The 18,515-nt window shown below is 47.8% G+C and overlaps 1 long non-coding RNA gene across 1 annotated transcript in view; it reads left to right on the top strand.

The window, feature by feature from the left end:
- The first annotated feature begins 11 nt into the window (after positions 1 to 11).
- Positions 12 to 18,515, top strand: part of LOC136619787 (uncharacterized) — a 53,840-nt gene continuing 35,336 nt past the window's right edge. The window contains exons 1-2 of the long non-coding RNA XR_010791030.1: positions 12 to 68; positions 3,570 to 3,672. This is a non-coding gene — a long non-coding RNA (uncharacterized lncRNA). The remainder of the gene's footprint in view (positions 69 to 3,569; positions 3,673 to 18,515) is intronic.

Genomic DNA, 18,515 nt, shown 5'->3' with positions numbered 1-18,515 from the left:
GCAGCCACAAAGGCTCCGAGTCCGATAAACATGACGGCTTCAGAGTGTTACTGAACAAGCAGGAAAAGGTACTGAAAGAACTGCCTTCCTGTGGGCCTAATACATATACTGTACGGGGGGCTGTCAGTTGCTCGGGGTGCGTGAACAGGCTTTCTCTAAGGGTACGGGCGCACCTAGCAGAATTGGGGTGGATATTCTGCAATGAAAAATATACACCAAAAGCTGCTTCCAAATGTGGATTATTGGTGTGGATTTAGATGCTGAGTTTACCATAGAGCCGCAGCAGACTTCACATCTTCCATTGAGAGGGTGAAATCGTCTGCAGGTCCGAAGGCAAAAATGGCACCAAAATGTACACCAAATGCTCTACTGATTTTGGTGCTGAACCACACTAAAATACGCTGTGTGTGAATGCCCCCTCAGCCCAAATCACATGTTACATGACAGTACTAAGTCACATTCTAGAAAAGTATTTCACCACCTTCCACGTATCCTATGCTGCCCACAAAGTTTTAAAACTTTGCAATCCTCATTTTATTGTAGTCCATCCATAAAGCAACTCGCTGGAACAGTTCTTTTCACACCGATAAGGCACATCCTGTGGACTCACATTGTATATTTAAGACTTAGCTAAATCTCTTTATGTCTCTTGGTTCTGTCTGAATCCTCAAATGGGTTTCATTGGCGACCTTGAACAAAACCATAGGCTGCCATTACTAAAGCTGAGACCAAAGCTGCACGTTTTCATTTCAGCAGGTTTCTGTTGGTTTCCCACATTTGTGCCGGACAGAATAACTTAGTCGACTACACGGCTCTATCTGGCCAGAAACTAACGGAAACCTAGTTAAATGGAGACCTTTTGTCTCCATTTGACTAATGAAAGCCTATTGTTGTGTCCGGGAGCTCCGTCTGAATGACCTGGACATACAAGATCCGTGACTGAAGGCTTAGAAGGGTATTTCAATCTCAGCAAATAAAAGGAATCCCTTGTATAATAAAGAGTTACAATCTTCTGATATAATTTCTATATGAATTCCTCCGTTTACAAGACCTCTGCTTGCAGTCATTTAATAGAAGTTTTCACTGTTTACTCCCAGAGTATAAAATCTCCCGTGGTCCTGTGCAGATCATGCATGTGCTTGACTTGTTGCAAGCACTTAAAGGCCGGGCGCAGAAGAGCGTGTTGTGAAATGCTGTGTGTATACTGCAGAGCTTTACCGCTGTGTAACCCGGTGTACGGCAGCGATTTTTGACTCTGCATGACAGCGTATCTCACACACGCAGTTTCCTTGTTCATTTTTTACTTCCCGCTGTGTCGCTTAGTAACTTTGCGTATAAACGCTACTCATACGCAATGTAATTTGAGCCTGAAGTCCATGGTGGCCGCATCTCGAGTTCTCCACAGGAGCGCTGATAACATTGTTTTCAGCTGCAGTCCTGTGACAGAACAAAGAGGCTGTGTTCAGAGAACAGACCACCTGCTGTTATCTGCATACATCAAAGGCATGCTCATGTTAATGCAAATGAATCTAATAATCCACTAATGGCTATTAGTGCCCATTAGCAGCTTATCCAAAATGATCGCTCGGACTGTCAATCATCCTATCTTTTGATTGTATTTTTATCGATCCTCTTTGTGGGTAAATGGGGCTTAAGGGTTTCAGATGGCCTTTGTTAACGACCGATCGTTCGCGGTTGGCCTCTGAAGGCTGCTGTCTGTGATGATGATGATACATGATTTTAAATGGCAATTTGAACAAAGCGACTGAAGGATCTGTTCCATGATCGGAGACCGAGCCCGGGCTTCTGTTAATGAGATGCAAATCTGTCATTAAACAGGAACAACTTCTTAATGACCCGACAACTGCCAGAAATCCAACACCGCAGATTAACTTTTCGACAGGTATCTGCCGTTACCCGGCATCTGTCACCGTCATTAATATTCCAAAAAGGCGCAAATCGTTGGATGAAAATGGTCTTTCAGACCAAGACGGGTTTTTATCCACTGAAGGTAAAGAAGGAAAATGGCTGTAAGATTTGAGAACTTCGAGGATTTGATACAAGTGTAACAGAATACTTTTCTAAAACCAGAATACCCCTTTAAGTGGACTACAAATACGTAAAGGTTGTAGGGAGATGTAATAGCGGCTGTAGGGCTGTCCATAGACCTCAATGCGAGCAGCCTTGTACTTGTGGCTGTCCGCTCGGCAAGCATGCAGATGCTCTTACAGCTTTCTGCTCCCCGCTGTATTCTGTCGCCTCCCGTGCACAAACACATTATAACACAAGATCAGTTGTGATGATTGGCGCCTACCATAAACAATAATAAAAGCTGTGATGGAACGGCTTTTATGTTTAATATGTTTTTATTGGAATTTTCACATATTAATCACATAAAACAGAACAACAGATAGAGAGAAATAGATAACATTGGTTTTATGGCGGGTTGCGCGGACCGCAACTTGTGATTGGGGGTTTGATGACAAATGTCACAATAACTGAATAAACTGTATCATCATTTACAAGGTCCTTCTGGTGAAATCTTGCGGGCCGCCTTCTAAAGTAATTAAGGTGTGTCACTAGGCCCTCGTAACCAGCACCTTCTTACACTTGCTGAACCCGTTCAACTCTTAACTAGATGTACTCTCAAACATCAAAATTGCTAACCAACGTTGAAAAGGACCAACAAACACATAAGGTACTTGGGGGAAGATTAGAGATAAGGGAGAAAAAGAGACTCTCAGGAGTAGAGAAAGCAGCACGAAGGCAAAAGGGGGGAGAGCCCCACGTGGGTCTGGCTGTTAAAAGTCGTCTGGTTATATCTGTCGCGGCGCCGGCTCCCTGCACCCCCCGAGACCCATCGCTCACCATCCCACCGCCAGCTGGAACTGCGGTGAGTCACGGTACGTGTTCCACAACTCCCAAGCTTGATTACTTAGCCTGGGTCCCTCCGCTCCTTCGTCGCCTAGCTCTTCCATATACATTAACTGGTTCAGTCCCTGAACGAATTCCAGGATTGAAGGAGCTGAGATTACCGCTCGGGCCGCTGTAAGGAAATGCCGTAGAAGCTCCTTTTTGATGACAGCGAATGGGCCCGGATAATTGACAGCAGTGCCAGCTGCAAGGTGACCTCCGCTGCACAATGCGACGCTCCCTCATACTGGAACGGCTTTTATATGCAACTTAGCGCAGATGCTGATGTGTAAAGGCTGGATCTGCCGGTCTGGCTCTCCTAGCGGGAGACACTCTATGGATTACATAAGCCCCGTGAACAGAAGTCTTCTTCATAAGAACCCCTTTATAGGGATGGAATTGGTAGTGACATTCTGAACATTACTTCAGTATATTTTAATGTTTTTTTCCAGAAAAAAATAGTTTGTTTTCGGGAAAACCTCCAGCATAAATGATGCAACACTTCTTCATGTACAAGATAATATACCTACTGACTGGGTTTCCTGTACGAAGTGTTTTCCGGTATCATGGCCCCACTTAATCATTTCTCTGCTCAGATTTTTTCAGCTTGTGATGAATTAGATCACGTTATGAAAGTTTTTTTTGTCTTTTTTCAGTACGGAAATAAGGTTGACTTCCTCTGGAGGCTGGCGCCGGCGTACAGCGACATGTTTTATCTCACAAACGATGTAGAAGAGAAGAAGCGCTATGCAGCCGACGGTAAGACGGGATTTATGAAAATCTTCTATGTTTGCTCATGTAAAGGATTTTTCCCAAGATAGATATTTATAACACATTAGTTATTTTGTAAGCGCAAAATATCTGATTGGTGGGGGTGAGATCACTGAGACCCACGCCCATCTCCTGGATGGGTACTGCTGCCCCGTTCACCATTGCCTCCAGAGTGGTGATGGCATGTACATGCTCCCCATCCAAACTATAAGTGGTACAACGAGGTACCAGAGCGTCCATTCTTGCCTGTATCACATCTCGTATTCAAGCTAGAAGTAGTACAACTGTTTACTAAACCCCCCCCCCATGCCCGCCGGTATCACATTTGCTATCCAAGCTAGAGATGGTACGACAGCGTACTAGAGTCCATATACCCATAGAGTCCATATCTAAGCTAGAAGTGCTACAAAAGAGTACTATAGCCTCCGTGCCCAACCGTATCACATCTGCTATCAAAGCTTAGTGTGCCTTCACATGGGCGTTACATTTTTGGTCGGTGCCAAAATGCAGTGAAAGGACAAATGTGTATCTGCTTTGTAAAGTGGTCATGCCTTTTTACACCGAAATCGATGAAAAGATGGCTTCATATTATTGATGCAAAAAAAGCCGAAAAATAAAACATGCCAAGATTTTTGGCTATCGCAACTGAGAACACATCACAGTTGTAAATGAAACCATCGAAAGGCATTGCTTTCATAAATCAGCTTTTTTACTCACTCTCGCATAGAGCAAAAAACATGCAATTTTAGTGTCCGTGTGGAGGTACCATAAAGGTAGTACAACAGGGAACTACAGCCTCCATGTCCGCCTGTATCACATCTAGTATCTAAGCTAGAGGCAGTACAACAGGGTACTAAAGCCTCCATGCCCGCCTGTATCACATCTAGTATCTAAGCTAGAGGCAGTACAACAGGGTACTAAAGCCTCCATGTCCGCCTGTATCACATCTAGTATCTAAGCTAGAGGCAGTACAACAGGGTACTAAAGCCTCCATGCCCGTCCGTGTCACATCTGCTATCCAGCTAGAGGTGGTACAACAACGTAGTATAGCTTCCATACCCCCTGCATGACATCTTGTATCCAAGGTAGAATGGCACAACAGGGTACTAGAGCCTCCATGCCTACCTGTATCAAATTGTTTATCCAAGCTAGAATTGTTACAACAGGATACTAGAGTCACCGTGCCCACCTGTATCAAATCGTTTATCCAAGTGAGAGGTGGTAAAACAGGGAACTAGATTCTAAATGCCCGCCTCTTTCACATATTGTAAGCCAGAAGCTGGACAACAGGATACTAGAGCCTCCATAGACAACTGTCTAACATCTTGTATTCAAGCTAAAAGTGTTAAAACAGGGTACTAGAGGCGCCATGCCTGCCTATATCACATCTTGTATCCAAGCTAGAAGTGGTGCAACAGGATACTAGAGCCTCCAAAGACACCTGTTTCACTTCTTGTTTTTAAGCTCGAAGTGGTATAAAAGGGTACCATAGCCTCCATGCCCGCCCGTATCACATCTAGTATCCAAGGTAGAGGTGGTATAACAGGGTATTAGAGCCTCCATGTCCGCCTGTATCACATCTAGTATCCAAGCTAGAGGTGGTATAACAGGGTACTAGAGCCTCCATGCCTGCCTGTGTCTCATCTTGCATCCTAACTAGAAGCCGTGCAGCAGGGTACTAGAGCCAACATAGTCACCTGTTTCACATCTTGTATCCAAGCTAAAAGTGGTACAACAGGGTACTAAAGCCTTCATGCCCGCCCTATATCGCATCTTGTATCCAAGCTAGAAGCGGTACAACAGGGTGGGTATTAGGGCCTCCATGCCCACCTGTATCACATCTACTATCCAAGCTACAGATGGCACAACAGTGTATTAGGGCTTCCATGCCCCCTGTAAACCATCTTGTATCCAAGCGAGAGATGGTACAACAGAGTACTAGAGTCTACATGTCTGCCCCTGTCACATCTTATATTCAAGCTAGAAGTGGTACAACAAGGTACAAAAGCTTCCATGCCCGATCTGTATCACATCTTGTTTCCAAGCTAGAAGTGGTACAACAGGGTAATATCATAGCGTTCTAGAAAGACATCTAGTCCCCTCTTAAACTGCTCTTTGGATTTTGCCATCACCATGTCCTCAGGCAGTGAGTTCCACACTCTCAGGGCTCCCATCCACTGGCGTTTTTTTTTCTCCACTGCGATGCGATTCTAAAGTTAAAGTCTCGCATTGCAGTGCGAGAAAAACGCAGGCAGATATCCCAAAATCGCTGGGATATCGCTGCGACATCGCCAGTCTCTTCAATGGGGCCAGCGGCAGCAGCGCTAGCCCCATTGAAAAGATATGGAGAATGCCGCTGACTTCTGCCGGAGGACGCAGCTGACAGCAGGAGAGGTGAGTAACTTTTTTAATTATTTTTTTTAACCTCTTTTTTATGATTATTGAGGAAGGGCTTATATTTCAAGCCCTTCTCCGATAATCATTCTGCAGGGCTTATCAGAAACCACTGCTTTCAATGGGATCGGCAGCAGTGTCGATCCCATTGAAAGCAATGGGATAGCATGCCGCTGTCTTCTGCCACAGCTGTGACAGAGAGCTCCTTTATCCCCGCGGTCCCCGCGGGGAAGAAGGAAACTCCTGCCACAGCTGTCACAGCTGTGGCAGAAGTCCGCGTCATTCTCCATATCTTTTCAATGGGGCTAGCGCTGCTGCCGCTGGCCCCATTGATAAGACTGTCGCAGCGATATCCCAGCGGTTTTTCGGACTGCTCTCGCAGCGCAGTGGAGAAAAAAACGCTAGTGGGTGGGAGCCCTCACTGCTCTTATAGTGCTGGTATCGGCTGCTGAGCTGCTCCGCTGTCCCCTTTAGCCCCCTGCTCATGCCTCCGTCTCGTGCCGCTGCTCCTGGCATCAGCCCCAGTAGTACGTGTTCCCCACAGTGGCCCCAGTAGTAAGTGTTCTCCACAGTGGCCCCAGTAGTAAGTGTTCTCCACAGTGGCCCCAGTTGTAAGTGTTCCCCACAGTGGCCCCAGTAGTACGTCTTCCCCACAGTGGCCCCAGTAGTAAGTGTTCCCCACAGTGGCCCCAGTAGTAAGTGTTCCCCACAGTGGCCCCAGTAGTAAGTGTTCCCCACAGTGGCCCCAGTAGTAAGTGTTCCCCACAGTGGCCCCAGTAGTAAGTGTTCCCCACAGTGGCCCCAGTAGTAAGTGTTCCCCACAGTGGCCCCAGTAGTAAGTGTCCCCCACAGTGGCCCCAGTAGTAAGTGTCCCCCACAGTGGCCCCAGTAGTAAGTGTCCCCCACAGTGGCCCCAGTAGTAAGTGTCCCCCACAGTGGCCCCAGTAGTAAGTGTCCCCCACAGTTGCCCCAGTAGTAAGTGTCCCCCACAGTGGCCCCAGTAGTAATAGTGTTCCCCACAGTGGCCCCAGTAGTAATAGTGTTCCCCACAGTGGCCCCAGTAGTAATAGTGTTCCCCACAGTGGCCCCAGTAGTAATAGTGTTCCCCACAGTGGCCCCAGTAGTAATAGTGTTCCCCACAGTGGCCCCTGCAGTAATAGTGTTCCCCACAGTGGCCCCTGCAGTAATAGTGTTCCCCACAGTGGCCCCTGCAGTAATAGTGTTCCCCACAGTGGCCTCTGCAGTAATAGTGTTCCCCACAGTGGCCTCTGCAGTAAGTGTTCCCCCACAGTGGTCTCTGCAGTTTAGTGACCCCCCACAGTGGCCTCTGCAGTAATAGTGCCCCCCCACAGTGGCCTCTGCAGTAATAGTGACCACCCCACAGTGGCCTCTGCAATAATAGTGACCCCCCCCACAGTGGCCTCTGCAGTAATAGTGACCCCCCCACACACACACAGTGACCTGTGCAGTAATAGTGACCCCCCCCCCCCCTCAGTGGTCTCTGAGGTAATAGTGACCCCCCACATGTGGCCTCTGCAGTAATAGTGGACACACCCCCCACAGTGGCCTCTGCATTAATAGTGACCCCCCCCCCACAGTGGCCTCTGCAGTAATAGTGACCCCCCCCACAGTGGCCTCTGCAGTAATAGTGACCCCCCCACACACACACAGTGGCCTGTGCAGTAATAGTGACCCCCCCCCCCTCAGTGGTCTCTGAGGTAATAGTGACCCCCCACATGTGGCCTCTGCAGTAATAGTGACCCCCCCCCCCACAGTGGCCTCTGCATTAATAGTGACCCCCCCCCCACAGTGGCCTCTGCAGTAATAGTGACCCCCCCCCCACAGTGGCCTCTGCAGTAATAGTGACCCCCCCCCACAGTGGCCTCTGCAGTAATAGTGAGCCCCCCTCCCCCCCCCCCCCCACAGTGGCCTCTGCAGTAATAGTGACCCCCCCCCACACAGTGGCCTCTGCAGTAATAGTGACTCCCCATAGTGGCCTCTGTAGTAATAGTGACCCCCCACAGTGGCCTCTGCAGTAACAACGACCCCCACAATTGCCTAAGCAGTAATAGTGCCCCCCAACCCCCCATAGCGGCCCCAGTGGTAATAGTGAATTAAGATGAGTCAGCACGATGAACAATAAAATGTCTATGTGCACACGAGCGTGTAGACCATTTTTGTAAATAGTATATAAGACGGGCTGAGAGTATATGGGCAGGAGGCTCGCCTATGGATCTGATGAGATGCCTGGGACCTTTACCCTGATTTGACGTGACTCCTGCCTCGATAGAAATCCAGGGCTTCATTTACAATGGGCTCTGGGTCTCTAGAGCGATGGCAGTTTTTGGAGACCGCTATAGACCAGAAATGGAAGGGACCTTTTTATTTGTTTTTAATACTTCTGTCTGCTTTATTGTCCTTTCTCTTGTGTCAGTGGGTCCCAAAATCAATCCTTCCACTATAAGGGGGTATTGCAGGCTAATGCTGAGGATGTGATGTCCTCGGGATGGGTTGTCAGTGGTTGACCAGCTGGGGTCCGCCACTTCGATTCGCTGCCGATCAGCTGATTGTCCGGCTTGTCAGTGCAGCAAGCTGGACATTGTCATTGGTGGTCTGGGTCAGGAGTGTGGTAGGTGGCTTCATTCCCATTGAGATCAGTGGGAGTGATGCTTTCAATTACACTTCCGGATTCTCATTGCAGTCAGAGCCAAAGGTGAAATGGGAGGCATCGCTCCTGTTGGTTTTGGTGAGGGGGGAAGCTATCTATTGCATTTCTAGCCTTGACTACCAATGACTATATCCAGCCCCGCTGTACTGACAGTGAGCCAGAGGATAAACTAATGTAGCGGGGATTCTGAGCGGCGGATCCCCGCTGGTTGACTGTTGGTGCTCTATCCTGGGGATAGGTCATCAATGCTAAAAGCACGGAATAACCCTTTAATTGCCAACATATTCCTTACATATACTTTTGATGTATATATTCTATATATATTGATATTTTATCAATTGCAGCTTGAACAAGGTAGTAAATGGTTGGCTATCTATCAGTTCCATGGAAATAGAGCCGTGCTCACACATTAGCAGTATAACTCTATTCACAAGGGGGCTAGGGGACTGCCATTCTCGTGATCACTGGAGGTCCCGGTGGTCGGTCTCCCAGCCTCGTACATTTATCTCCTAGTTTTCCTGGTGGTTTAGGGTAGAAGAATGGGTTCAAATGTATTTCACTTCACACTGTGAGGTGCCCCTAAGTGGTTTAGGGAGTTTTGACCAAAGTGATTATATGTTGCACAGGGCTTCTGTGGGTTCAGCTATTTCCAGTTCAGCAACAGAACTACCCTGCACTTCTTTTAATGTTTTTATGGGTTGAGGTGAGAAATGTTAAGATAAAGTAACTTTTAAAAAGGTTGAAATGCTTTAGTATGGAAAACTAATTTGAACTAAACGTCTTATATATAATGTTTATGGCCATCTCTACCACCCCAGCTGAGGCCATGCGGACACACAACTGGGTACATAGAAGTGTCGGACAAAGCCTAAGGCCTCATGTCCACTTGAAAAAATACAATCCGCGCAGAATCTGCCGCGTATTTGCTTTAAGTGGTATTTTTTTTGCATGCAGATATCCGCACACATTGCTTTCAATGTGATAGCAATGTTGCTGATTCGCGCGGAATGCGAGGCAGAATCGAGCATGCCGCTTTTTTTCTCCCGCGCATGAAAAATGCAATTCTTTTAAAATGCCATCCGCGGGTGCAAAATTCAATTTAATGGACCGTGGATGGCCAATGATTCCCTATGGGCAAAATCCGCTGCGGATTCCGCAATTCCATTTAGCTAGTGGACATGAGGCCTTAGAGCTCTCCTTACTGCTACACATGAAGTTTAGTTCTGGTCCCAGGGCCTTAAAGGGGTTCTAGCAAGATTATAACTTATCCCCTATACACAGGATGAGGGAATAAGTGTTTAATCAGTGAAGGTCCAGTTGCTAGTACACCTACCAATGAGAAGAATTGGGGTTCTTTGTTTTTCATGGATGAATGGAGTGGCGGTCAAGCATACACATTGCTTCTTCTACATCCCTATGGAACTGCCAGAGATAGCGAGCATGCGTGCTGGGGAAGAGCTGTATCATGGGATTGATTGGCTAGTGGGAGTGGCCTAATTTAGGGATGTTGACACTATAGGGGATTATAGGACAATCAGGCATCTATAAAGCAACATGCTCTACAGGGGCTCCTGTGAAGTAAGCAGGAACAGAGTAGAGGAGAACAAACAGTCTTTCTCGTATTATAAGCTTGCAACGTTTAAGCTTTTCTTTAGATTTCTGTACGACTTGTTGGCGGTTGCATTTAGTAAAGTTGCGTTGTTTACACTAAATGTGGTTGCAGTTGTTTTCTTAATGGGGAACCACTTGGGATTCACCACCCTGCGTGTTACTAATCAGTGTATCGCTTCACATCAGGAAGGAGGACATGATGGGTTGGTTGTCTGGTTATGCCCAGGATCTGTGATCATCTCAAGTGTCTCTGATCCTGGGTTTACACATACAATATCTTCCCTTGGGCTTGCCGTACAGGCTGCACTGCAGTTTGTGGCTTACGTGTTAATATTCATATCTTTGTGGAAACCAGAGCTGTAATTGCCTTCACATGGGGCAAATATTCAGTTTGTTGCACTTGCCCTGCATTTACATACCTTATCAAGGCCTCCCCCTGGCACCTGGGGCACGTGCTCCCTTTCATCCCTCATTTACATACCTCACCAAGGCTTCCCCCGGCACCTGGGGCACGTGCTCCCTCTCATCCCTCATTTACATACCTCATCAAGGCCCCCCTGGCACCTGGGGCACATGCCCCCTCTGATCCCTCCCTGACCTCCGTCTAGCTACAACTTTGCTGCAAACAACCATTTTCTCACCCATATGTATTTGGATTCAATTCCATAAATTTAAGAAATGGTTTATTTAGAAAGTATTGTCTGAAATCAACCTTCACCAGAAAATAAATTCTCGCATGCTCTAAAATAAAAACTTAAGAGAAGTGTCAATTATAAAAGACTTTATTTATTTAAGGTTTTCAACATTTTAGTGTTATGGCTTCCCTAAGGCTGCAGATCCAAAAGAAGGCGAAAAATCCCTCGACACTTTTAGCCAATTTGTGTCACAGGGGAAAAATTCCTTCTTGACCCCGGGAAAAGGCGATCAGTCCTAGAACCCTGGATCAGAGCCGCTGATGATAGTGTGATGGTGGTGGGCATTGTACATGTAGAGCTGGAGGGGGCGCGCTGTGTGGGTGTCCAAATGAAGTTGCTGGCTGGGTGTACAGCTAGTAGACGCTGTGTGGTAGGGTGCATGGTGACGGCGCTGTATGGCGGGGTGCAGGGTGAGAGTGTTGTGTGGCGGGGTGCAGGGTGAGGGCGCTGTATGGCAGGGTACAGGGTGGGACGGTGTGTGACTGCACCCCCCTTATAGTCCGAGGGAAGAATCATTTGCTGTTTCAGTGGATGAATGAGCGATCCTGGTTGTCAGGTCATGGTCACATGATCAGTACTTCCAGAATTACAGCCTTCATTCATTCAGAATTGTTGTCACAGCAAATGGAGGATAATGCTTGCTTGATTGCAGCATCTCTCTGTAGAGCTGGGGGGCGCTGTGTGGCTGCGTGCAGGGTGAATGCGCTGTGCGGCTGCCTGTTGGGTGAGGGCGCTGTGCGGCTGCGTGCGGGGTGAGTGCGCTGTGTGACTGCACCCGTCCAAGGGAAGAATCATTTGCTGTTCCAGTGGATGAATGAGCGATCCTGGTTGTCAGGTCATGGTCACATGATCAGTACTTCCAGAATTACAGCCTTCATTCATTCAGAATTGTTGTCACAGCAAATGGAGGATAATGCTTGCTTCATTGCAGCATCTCTCTGTAGAGCTGGGGGGCGCTGTGTGGCTGCGTGCAGGGTGAATGCGCTGTGCGGCTGCCTGTTGGGTGAGGGCGCTGTGTGGCGGGGCGCAGGGTGGGACGCTGTGTGACTGCACCCGTCCAAGGGAAGAATCAATTGCTGTTCCAGTGGATGAATGAGCGATCCTGGTTGTCAGGTCATGGTCACATGATCAGTACTTCCAGAATTACAGCCTTCATTCATGCAGAATTGTTGTCACAGCAAATGGAGGATAATGCTTGCTTCATTGCAGCATCTCTCTGTAGAGCTGGGGGGCGCTGTATGGCTGCGTGCAGGGTAAATGCGCTGTGCGGCTGCCTGTTGGGTGAGGGCGCTGTGTTGCGGGGCGCAGGGTGGGACGCTGTGTGACTGCACCCGTCCAAGGGAAGAATCATTTGCTGTTCCAGTGGATGAATGAGCGATCCTGGTTGTCAGGTCATGGTCACATGATCAGTACTTCCAGAATTACAGCCTTCATTCATTCAGAATTGTTGTCACAGCAAATGGAGGATAATGCTTGCTTCATTGCAGCATCTCTCTGTAGAGCGGGGGGGGGGGGGGCGCTGTGCGGCTGCGTGCAGGGTGAATGCGCTGTGCGGCTGCCTGTTGGGTGAGGGCGCTGTGTGGCGGGGCGCAGGGTGGGACGCTGTGTGACTGCACCCGTCCAAGGGAAGAATCATTTGCTGTTCCAGTGGATGAATGAGCAATCCTGGTTGTCAGGTCATGGTCACATGATCAGTACTTCCAGAATTACAGCCTTCATTCATTCAGAATTGTTGTCACAGCAAATGGAGGATAATGCTTGCTTGATTGCAGCATCTCTCTGTAGAGCTGGGGGGCGCTGTGTGGCTGCGTGCAGGGTGAATGCGCTGTGCGGCTGCCTGTTGGGTGAGGGCGCTGTGTGGCGGGGCGCAGGGTGGGACGCTGTGTGACTGCACCCGTCCAAGGGAAGAATCATTTGCTGTTCCAGTGGATGAATGAGCGATCCTGGTTGTCAGGTCATGGTCACATGATCAGTACTTCCAGAATTACAGCCTTCATTCATTCAGAATTGTTGTCGCAGCAAATGGAGGATAATGCTTGCTTGATTGCAGCATCTCTCTGTAGAGCTGGGGGGCGCTGTGCGGCTGCGTGCAGGGTGAATGCGCTGTGCGGCTGCCTGTTGGGTGAGGGCGCTGTGTGGCGGGGCACAGGGTGGGACGCTGTGTGACTGCACCCGTCCAAGGGAAGAATCATTTGCTGTTCCAGTGGATGAATGAGCGATCCTGGTTGTCAGGTCATGGTCACATGATCAGTACTTCCAGAATTACAGCCTTCATTCATTCAGAATTGTTGTCACAGCAAATGGAGGATAATGCTTGCTTCATTGCAGCATCTCTCTGTAGAGCTGGGGGGGCGCTGTGTGGCTGCGTGCAGGGTAAATGCGCTGTGCGGCTGCCTGTTGGGTGAGGGCGCTGTGTTGCGGGGCGCAGGGTGGGACGCTGTGTGACTGCACCCGTCCAAGGGAAGAATCATTTGCTGTTCCAGTGGATGAATGAGCGATCCTGGTTGTCAGGTCATGGTCACATGATCAGTACTTCCAGAATTACAGCCTTCATTCATTCAGAATTGTTGTCACAGCAAATGGAGGATAATGCTTGCTTCATTGCAGCATCTCTCTGTAGAGCGGGGGGGCGCTGTGCGGCTGCGTGCAGGGTGAATGCGCTGTGCGGCTGCCTGTTGGGTGAGGGCGCTGTGTGGCGGGGCGCAGGGTGGGACGCTGTGTGACTGCACCCGTCCAAGGGAAGAATCATTTGCTGTTCCAGTGGATGAATGAGCAATCCTGGTTTCAGGTCATGGTCACATGATCAGTACTTCCAGAATTACAGCCTTCATTCATTCAGAATTGTTGTCACAGCAAATGGAGGATAATGCTTGCTTGATTGCAGCATCTCTCTGTAGAGCTGGGGGGCGCTGTGTGGCTGCGTGCAGGGTGAATGCGCTGTGCGGCTGCCTGTTGGGTGAGGGCGCTGTGTGGCGGGGCGCAGGGTGGGACGCTGTGTGACTGCACCCGTCCAAGGGAAGAATCATTTGCTGTTCCAGTGGATGAATGAGCGATCCTGGTTGTCAGGTCATGGTCACATGATCAGTACTTCCAGAATTACAGCCTTCATTCATTCAGAATTGTTGTCGCAGCAAATGGAGGATAATGCTTGCTTCATTGCAGCATCTCTCTGTAGAGCTGGGGTGTGCTGTGCGGGGTGAGGGCGCTGTGCGCCTGCGTGCGGGGTGAGGGCGCTGTGCGCCTGCGTGCGGGGTGAGGGCGCTGTGCGCCTGCGTGCGGGCTGAGGGCGCTGTGCGGCTGCCTGCGGGGTGAGGGCGCTGTGCGGCTGCCTGCGGGATGAGGGAGCTGTGCGGCTGCCTGCGGGCTGAGGGCGCTGTGCGGCTGCCTGCGGGCTGAGGGCGCTGTGCGGCTGCCTGCGGCCTGAGGGCGCTGTGAGGCTGCCTGCAGGGTGAGGGCGCTTTGTGGTGGGGCGCAGGCTGGGCATGGGCTGGGCTACTCACAGATCGTCCATGTTTGGCGGGTTGGTAGCGTGTGGTGTTGGGTAGTTCCGCAGTATCTTCCTTAATCTTTCACTTAATGCCATGAACTCGGGTCTTGCTTACTGTCCGTCTAGGTTGGCCCGTTCCTCACGCACATTGCCTGGTAGCCAGCAGCTCTGCGACTTCCGGAAAGTGATGGTGTTACCTGCGCTGCATCCTCTCTCTTCGTCCTCGCCTCGTGATCAGAATGCGGTGATGTCACAATGTTTAGAATTCTCTCATCCTATGATGTCACAATAAGTGCTCCACAGGCCGCCATCTTGTTATATCGCAAATGATGATGAAAGCGGTCGCATCACTACATGCAAAGTAGATGGGACCATAAAGGTCGCATATAAATTATGCACAACATTAACCCCTAAATGCTCCTTGATGTACTGTTAAGTCATGGAGGTTTGGGGTTTGTATGGAATGGGTTCTGGGCCGATTCTACTCTATACAATGCTGTCTGGTATAGCTGACACCCGCCTGCAACATATTAACCCTTTAAATGCTCCGATCGAAGTTTGGAGGTCCCTAACGGTTACAATGGCAGCTGGGGGCCTTCTGCACACTCTCAGGGCTTCCATTGCAGATTGCCTATGAAGCCATGCCTGTGATCTGTTCTCTGCCTGATCTTAAAAGGGGTTGTCCCAAGTTTGCATTCATTATAATGTTGCTTCCATCAAAAAGGCTCTTAGAGAATCATTATATTGTGCATGAGAGCTAAGGTGAAATGCAAGTGCCTGTAGCGCCAAATGGTGAGGGATAGAGGAATACAATGCTTTGACATCGCAAGTTACCCAGGTTTTATCTGCCCCCCATTTGTGTCCTGCTAATATTTGAATGACTTTATTGCTATTAGGAATATATCCGGGGATTTGAACTACCACAGCAATTGGGTAGATAGAAAATTACAGCCTGAGTCTCTCACATAGGGATCCTCGTCCCGAAACTATTGGGCGCATGGGAGGTGGAAATACATTTTTGTGAGACTTGGGAATCCCATAAAAATTTGCAAGAATAGGATTTTTGGGAACTAGATAAGCCATTTCTTTGTCGCTTAATACCCCCATTGAGCCCCCTCTGGTAATCAAATCAGACAATGAATGGGTGAATGTTACGGTGGGATCAATCTCTAATTTTCTGTAAGTTTTATCATCATTGAGTATTTTTTCAACACCTAAACTGTATAATGCATTATCCATTATGGCAATGGTGCCCCCTTTGTCCGATTGCTGAATTATTAAATCAGTATCGTTAATGAGATTCTGTAAGTCACGTCTCTGGGACACTGAGATGTTAACATTTTTATATTTGGATGCATCTTTCTTTTGACTGGATCTATATAGGTCATTAAGATCTCTTTCCATACTGTTTTGAAAATCATCCACCCATCTAGTTCTGAGATGTTTGGGGTAAAAAGAGGGATTGGGAATCCTCGTATCTGATGGCATTGGAATTGAATCTGGTGCCATATCAGTGTCCATCTGTTCTTTTTCTAGTTGTTCTAAATCCCAGAGAAAGGCAATGTCCCTTGTTGTTAGGTCTCCATGTTTGTCGTCTTGTTTTGCAGACTCCTAAGAAGCTGTTCTGTTTGCCCCATTGATTCTGGTTTGTTCGCAGAAATACTTCTTTACAATGAGGTCCCGAACAAATTTGTTTAGGTCCAGCATAGTATTGAAAGGGTCAAACGTGCAGTCAGGTACAAAATTCCTACCCTTATTGATAATTTCCAATTGCTGGTTAGAGAGAATACGGGGTGTGAAAACAATTATATTGTCCGCTAATTCCGAATGGTTGGTCTGCGGCTGGGGTATCTCCTTCTTGGCATATGGCCCCCTCTCGGTGCCTCGTTTTTTGACAGTCTCCCCATAGTCTGCATTCTTTGTGTTGGTTCTTCAAATACCTGAGGGTCACCACTGGAGACATCTGATGATACATAGGATGTGTCCCCTTCCCACTCTGAGGAGGAGAATGTGACACTATTCAGATTGCCTGTATGACTTCTCATTGATTGTTTCTTGAGAATTGATTTGCGGTTTTGAATCCTTTTGGAACTCCAGTTGTAAAATTTGTCATCTTGGTAATCGCGTCTGTCTCTTTCCAGTTTGTTTTTTTTTATGTGAATTATCTTTTCTTCCATTTTATGTAGTTCCATATCCTGTTTTTGTATTAGATTATCCCATTCTGTGGAATTCTAAGTTGCTCTCAATTTATGTTCAATGTCTTGTATGTCTTTCTGCAATTTATTTAATTTTAATTGCTCATTATCAACTATCAATCTCATCAGTTTAGCAGAGCAATCGGAGAGGATATCATTCCAACTGGACAGAAAATCATCATCATAAATTGTTGTTGGTATTTTTTTCAAACGCAATCCTCTTGGGATCATTGTAAGATCCCAATATTTATTCAGGGAGTGTTGGTCCCACCAAGTCTGTAATTCTGATTTCTTATAGTTGGTTAATGATTGGATTAACCCCTTTGTGTCAGGATGCATACTTTGTATATTGTCCTGAAACAGACTGGATAATTTTTGCATCCTGGCCCGGACAACTGTTTCTTGTTCAGCCATCATACTTTGTTGAAAACACCAATAAAAATTAACATAGGTACATTAGAGTCCCATAAAACGTACTAATAATAGATGGTATACCTTAGTGGCTAAATTTTCATTTACAAATAGTGTGAGGATCGTGAGCAAATGTCCAAAAATAATGGAGATACTGCACTTATAAATATGGGTAGAATTTACCTCAATCCTTGTATACTTGCATTTGGTGCTGTGCATAGTCTCCTCAGAACAAGTTATTCATAGCAACACCGGCCGGGTAATTCCAAAGAAAAAGACACTTGAAAATAGTGTGCTGTGCTGTCAGCTTGCTCACTTCATATGTCTCACGATCCACTGCTTGCTCAAGCGGTTTCACCTGCCCCCGGTCCTGGGCTTAAACAGCAGAAAATTCCATGCAGGAAAAAGTGTCATCCACGCTTGCTTGCAGAATAAAATGTATAATCTTCCTTTATTTAGACATATTTAAAATTTGCCAGGTATACACATCTCTGGACCAGACGCGTATGGGGATGGGATGAGGTGAGAGGACATTATATGGGGGATGTGATGAGGAGCAGCAGACAGTACATGGGGGATGTGATGAGTCTTAAAGAGGATCTGCAGCACCTGAAGTAAGGAATGTCTTCTCATTCACTGCCTGACTGACATGAGGCTCTTCTTAAGGAGAGTATATAGTAGATAGGTTGTTGAATCGTATATATTGTATATCATACATGTGACTATATATATGTGCGATCAAGGAGACGTACTGTCAGATGGGTTCTTCTTCCCCCTTTCGTTTACTTCCTTTCCTTAAAGGGGTTGTCCCGCGCCGAAACGTTTTTGTTTTTTTTCAATAGCCCCCCCTGTTCGGCGCGAGACAAACCCGATCCAGGGGTTAAAAAAGAAAACCGGAGAGTGCTTACCTGAATCCCCGCGCTCCGGTGACTTCTTACTTACCTGGTGAAGATGGCCGCCGGGATCTTCACCCTCAGTGGACCGCAGGGCTTCTGTGCGGTCCATTGCCGATTCCAGCCTCCTGATTGGCTGGAATCGGCACGTGACGGGGCGGAGCTACGAGGAGCCGGTCTCTGGCACGAGCGGCCCCATTCCGAAAAGAAGAAGACCGGACTGCGCAAGCGCGTCTAATCCGGCGATTAGACGCTGAAAATTGGACGGCACCATGGAGACGAGGATGCTAGCAACGGAACAGGTAAGTGAATAACTTCTGATAACTTCTGTATGGCTCATAATTAATGCACAATGTACATTACAAAGTGCATTAATATGGCCATACAGAAGTGTATACCCCCACTTGCTTTCGCGGGACAACCCCTTTAATTAATTCTGAATACTTGTAAATTTCAGCTTTTTCTTCCCCAACGGAG

Source organism: Eleutherodactylus coqui, chromosome 3 (assembly GCF_035609145.1).
Source record: "Eleutherodactylus coqui strain aEleCoq1 chromosome 3, aEleCoq1.hap1, whole genome shotgun sequence".
Classification (NCBI taxonomy): domain Eukaryota; kingdom Metazoa; phylum Chordata; class Amphibia; order Anura; family Eleutherodactylidae; genus Eleutherodactylus; species Eleutherodactylus coqui.
This window is presented reverse-complemented; position numbering and strand designations above follow the sequence as displayed.